The sequence below is a fragment of the Nicotiana attenuata genome, chromosome 10 (genome assembly GCF_001879085.1).
Source record: "Nicotiana attenuata strain UT chromosome 10, NIATTr2, whole genome shotgun sequence".
NCBI classification, from domain to species: domain Eukaryota; kingdom Viridiplantae; phylum Streptophyta; class Magnoliopsida; order Solanales; family Solanaceae; genus Nicotiana; species Nicotiana attenuata.
The window spans coordinates 32,621,969-32,627,968 of record NC_031998.1 but is presented as its reverse complement, the minus strand read 5'-3'; positions in this window follow the sequence as shown (position 1 = coordinate 32,627,968).

Sequence of the window (6,000 nt, the reverse complement as noted above, 5' to 3'; positions counted from 1 at the left end):
CACTAGAGAAGCTCGGTCCAAAGGTACAATGGCCGCAAAAGATGAAATCCGACCCGAGCACCCGAAGGTCGAATGTTCTCTGCGAATTCCACCAGGAAAGGGGTCATAAAACCGAGGATTGCATAGGTCTCCGGCAGGAGGTAGTAAGAATGCTAAATCAGGGACACCTGAAAGAACTATTGAGCGACCGGGGACGAGCTAACTTTGCTCGCGAATGCGAACAACCCCAAGGACCCCCAAAACTGCCATCTCCCGCTCGTACCATACAAATAATCATCAGTGGAGGCGATGACACAGCAGTCAACCAAGTAAAGTTCACCACTACGCACAAACTCAAATGGTCGATCACTCATGAACGGTATGATGATCTCGAAGACAGTATCATCTTCGATAAATCAGATACCGATGGTTTGTCTTTCCCTCACTACGATGCTCTTGTTATCACTTTACGAATTGCAGATACTGATGTAAAAAGAATAATGATTGATGACGGAAGCGGCGCATGTGTTATCCATCCTCGAGTCCTCGTACAAATGAGACTCGACGATAAAATAATACAACGTTGCATAACACTAACGAGTTTTAATAATGCAGTCGAACGAACTTCTGGAGAGATAGTGTTGCCCGTCCTAGCCGGAGGAGTCACCTTGGAAACGATGTTTCACATCATGGATCAAGATACAGCCTACAACGCTATCATAGGGCGCCCATGGATACACGCCATGTGAGCAGTCCCGTCAAGTCTCTATCAAGTAATTTTCCTACTCCATGGGGGATATTCAGCCTCCGGGTCGAACAACGCACCGCACAAGAGTGCTATCGTATCGCCCAGGATTGCGCACATACCCAACAGCTAAAAGGAGCAAGTGCGGAAGCATAACAATCAGCGATGTCGGGAACCAAACTCGATGTACAGATAGACGCTATCAAGGATCCCGATATCATAGAGGCCTCCGAGTCGACCGTAGAAGACCTCGACCCTGTCCAACTAGACGACAACGACAGCACGAAAAAGGCTTATATCGGGCACAATCTCTCAGAACCAGGTAAATTCCATAAATTCTTAACTGACAGTGCCGATTTGTTTGCCTTCTCCCATTCAGATATGCCGGGCATCCCAAAAGATATCGCCACGTACAAACTGAATGTTGACCCCCTCTACCCACCTATGCGGAAAATGAGGAAAAAGTTCAACGCCGCAATCAACGACGCAATCAGCGAAGAAGTTGATAAGCTGCTCGCCAATGGCTCCGTCCGAGAGTCAAAGTATCCCCAGTGGGTTGCCAATGTGGTCATGGTGAAGAAGAAAAATGGAAAGTGGCGGATGTGCGTTGATTTCACAGACCTAAACAAGGCATGCCCAAAAGATTCCTTTCCATTAACGCACATCGACCAGCTCATCGATGCAACAGCGGGACACGAGTTGCTAAGCTTCTTAGATGCCTACTCGGGTTACAACCAGATTTTAACGGAAGAAGAGGACCAAGAGAAAACTACTTTTATCACTCACCAAGGAACATATTGCTACAGAATCGTGCCGTTCGGACTTAAGAATGCGGGAGCAACCTACCAAAGGTTAGTCACCAAAATGTTCAAAAACCAACTCGGCAAAACAATGAAGGTCTACATCGATGACATGCTGGTCAAGTCGAAAAGGAAAGAAGATCACATCGATCATCTGAAGGAGGCCTTCGACATACTAAGGCAGTAGGCATGAAACTAAATCCCAAAAAATGCGTCTTCGGCGTAACCTCGGGCAAATTCCTCGGCTTCCTGGTATCGCAAAGAGGCATCGAGGTCAATCCAGATCAGATTAAGTCCATCGAAGGAATACCGGAAACGTTGACCAGCAAAAAGCAGGTACAAAAATTGACAGGTCGGATAGCCGCCCTGTCAAGGTTCATCTCACGGTCATCAGATAGATGCCATAAATTTTTCAATGTGTTAAAGAAAGACAACGGACTCTAGTGGAATTCGGAATGTGTCAATGCCCTAAGAAAACTGAAAGCATACATGTCCTCGCTGCCATTACTCGCCAAGGCAGATCTAGGCGAGTGCCTCCTCGTCTACCTAGTCGTCTCCGAAGTCGCGGTAAGCGCAGTTCTGGTCCGCGAAAACAAAGGTACGCAATCCCCAATTTACTATATCAGCAAAACCTTAATTGATGCCGAAACGAGGTATCCCCACCTCGAAAAATTGGCTCTAGCATTGGTCATAGTTTCACAAAAGCTCAGACCATATTTTCAATGTCACCCCATAAAAGTGGTGACAACTTTTCCTCTCAGGAGCATCCTGCACAAACCCGAACTGTCGGGTAGATTGGCCAAATGGGCCATAGAATTGAACGAGCACGATATAACATATCAACCGCAAACTGCAATAAAGTCGCAAGTGCTCGCCGATTTTGTCGCTGACTTCAATGCAGAAATATTGACCGAGGTCGAGCAAGAAGTGCTTCGTACCTCCCCTGAACGACCTGATCTCTGGGTCCTCTATACCGACGGCGCATCTAATGCGTCGGGATCTGGACTGGGACTCATGCTTGAAGTCCCAACGGGCAAAGTAATTCGCCAATCCATACGGTGTCCCGAAATGATTAACAATGAGGCCGAGTATGAGGTCGTAATTGCAGGACTGAAATTAGCCCTCAAGTATGGTGCACGACGAGTCATCCTTCGATGCGACTCTCAACTCGTTGTAAATCAAGTTACTGGGACTTTCCAAGTCAAGGAGCAGAGATTGCAGAAATACTAGACATAAATCCACAAACTACTATCAGAATTTGATGAATGTCGACTCGACCAAATACCCCGGGCGCAAAATATCAAAGTAGATGGCCTCGCCAAACTGGCGACAGCAACCAAAAATATCACCAAGGAAAATGTGGTCACCCTCCTCCACTCATCAATAGACCAGATCGAGGTACATTCTATAAATTTAACTTGGGACCGGCGCAACCGCATTATAATATATTTGCAGGAAGGAACACTCCCGCGGGATAAAAAAGAAGCCAAAAAACTTCGAATACAGGCCGCCAGGTACAACTTCATAAATCATGATCTTTACAAAAGAACATTCGGCGGCCTTTTGGCCAAATGCCTTGGACCAAACCAAACCAGGCGGGTGCTAGAAGAAGTACACGAGGGCCACTGCGGTGCCCATACGGGAAACCGAGCCCTCGTCAGATGCCTTATTCGCACAGGATACTACTAGCCCACTATGAAAAAGGAAACCACAGATTACGTCAAGAAATGTGAGCAATGCCAAAAGTACGCCCCCATGATACACCAAGCGGGCGAACTCCTGCATTCCGTCACTTCACCATGGCCATTTATAAAATGGGGAATGGATATCATCGGACCCCTCCCAGTAGGCCGAGGTAAGGTACGCTTCCTTTTGGTTTTAACTGATTACTTTTCCAAATGGGTGGAAGCAGGTGCATTCGCCCAAATACGCGAGCAGGAAGTCATTGCATTCATATGGAAAAACATAATATGTCGCTTCGGCATCCCCAAAGAAATCAGCTGCGACAATGCACCTCAGTTCATCGGGAAAAAGACGACCGAGTTCTTCGAAAAATGGCACATTAAGCGGATACTCTCCACGCCATATCACCCTGCTGGTAACGGTCAAGCTGAATCCTCCAACAAAACAATATTGAATATTTTAAAGAAGAAGCTTGAGGACGCCAAAGGGCTATGGCCGGAGCTGCTACCAGAGGTGCTGTGGGCCTACCGCACCACGCCAAAAACCAGCACAGGCGAAACGCCATATTCGTTAGTCTACGGGACCGACGCGGTTATACCCGTTGAGGTCAGGGTACCTAGCCTGAGATACTCCAATGAAAGTGGACCAAAAAATGACAAAAACAAATTACAAGACCTGGATGAGGTGGAAGAACGAAGGGATATGGCTCACATAAGGATGATAGCCCAAAAACAACAAGCAGAAAGGTACTACAACAAGAAGGCCAAGGTACAACCACTTAGAGTCGGGGACTACGTCCTCAAAGCCAAAACACAAGCAACAAAGGACCCGAATGAGGGGAAATTGGGAACAAACTGGGACGGGCCATATAAAATCATAGCAGCAGCAAGCAAAGGAGCATTCCAATTAGAGACAATGGAAGGAAAACTACTACAAAATAACTGGAATGTCGCCCACTTCAAATACTTCCACTTCTGAAAAGTGACGCCACCTAAGTCGTACTCTTTTTCCCTCACCCGGGTTTTGTCCCAATCGGGTTTTCTCGGGAAGGTTTATAATGAGGCGACGAGGGGGACGTCTTGAAGTTCAAAGTATAGTTCATTTCCCCGCCTGCTGATGGCATCTCTAGGCCGAACAACAAAGGGACTAGATACAAAGAATCTCCATTGTATGTACGAAATCGACATGTATCTCCAACATATGAATGAAATTACTCCATTGTGTGTACGAAATCGACATGCATCGCCAACGTATGAATGAAGTGGCTCCAACGAATATACAAAACCGACACGTATCTATAATATATGAATAAAACCGGCATATACGACACTCCAGCAAATAAAATAAAATATGTCACCCTCACGACGGGATTATACTTCGTCACCAGCTCGAAAGTAACATCCGAATGGCTAAGGCCATTATCAAATAAAAGAGTTCGACATCACTCGAACTACAACGGGATAATACTTCGGCGCCAGCTCAAAAGTAACATCCCAATGGCTAAGGCCATTATCAAAGAAAAGAGTTAGACATTACTCGAACTATGACGGGATAATACTTCGGCGCCAGCTCGAAAGTAACATCCCAATGGCTAAGGCCATTATCAAACAAAAGAGTTCAACATCACTCAAACGGCGATGAGATAATACTTCGGCGCCAGCTCGAAAGTAACATCCCTATGGCTAAGGCTATTATCAAAGAAAAGAGTTCGACATCACTCGAACTACGACGGGATAATACTTCGGCACCGGCTCGAGAGTAACATCCCTATGGCTAAGGCCATTATCAAACAAAAGAGCTCGACATCGCTCAAATCACGACGGGATAATACTTCGACATTAGCTCGAAAGTAACATCCCAATGGCTAAGGACATTATCAAAGAGTTCGACATCGCTCGAACCACGACGGGTTAACATTTCAAAAACAACTCGAGATAGCACGACCGCGGCAAAAGTCTGACAAATAAACAAACAAAAAAGAAACAACAATTCGGAGGTACACAACAAAAATAACTTCCATTATAGCAAATACATTACAAGTCTTTTTTTATAAAGGGCTCAAGGACGCCCTCACAAAAATGGAAAAACAATGATAAATACAACCAGGACCCTACTCCACATCATTCCCCGTGGCATACACCTCTTCGTACAAAGAATCGGAGGCGAGCTTGTCTGCATCATCAAAATCGATGCCATCCCCGTCAGGCGTGACGGGGTCATACCCGTATGCCTCACGAGCTGCACGGGCCTTGGCACGCACATCCCGAAGTTCTGCCTCGGACGCCCTCCCATCAGCGTGAAGAGACTTATACATGTCAAGCTGGCTTCGGCATGAACCCACAATTCATACGTCTCGAGGCACGACAGGGCCGATCGAGACATGGGATGTAGAGGGTTGCGACTGTCGTCGCACGCCCTTCGACTTCAAATCAGCAACTTGCTCATTTAACGAGGACAACTCCGCCTCCAGATCTTGGGTACGCCCCTCAAGTCTCGCTACCTTAAGCGCATATGCCTCCACCTCCTTGTCCCGCTCCAATCTACAAACACGGAGGGCGTCTTCTAGAGCTGCTGCCTCAGAGACGACAGTTGCCCTATCCCTTTCGGCATGAGCCTACCCATCAGCATTGGCACTCAGCTCGCCTTTAAGGTCGACGACCTACGCCGCCTTCTTGTCGAGCTCGACAGTCAAGTTGGCCACCTTTACCTGAAGGTCGGCACTCTCGGCCATCACCCCCTTACTCAGCTCGAGCTCATCTTCTCTGACCTTAAGGGACGCCTCGAGTTCAATGC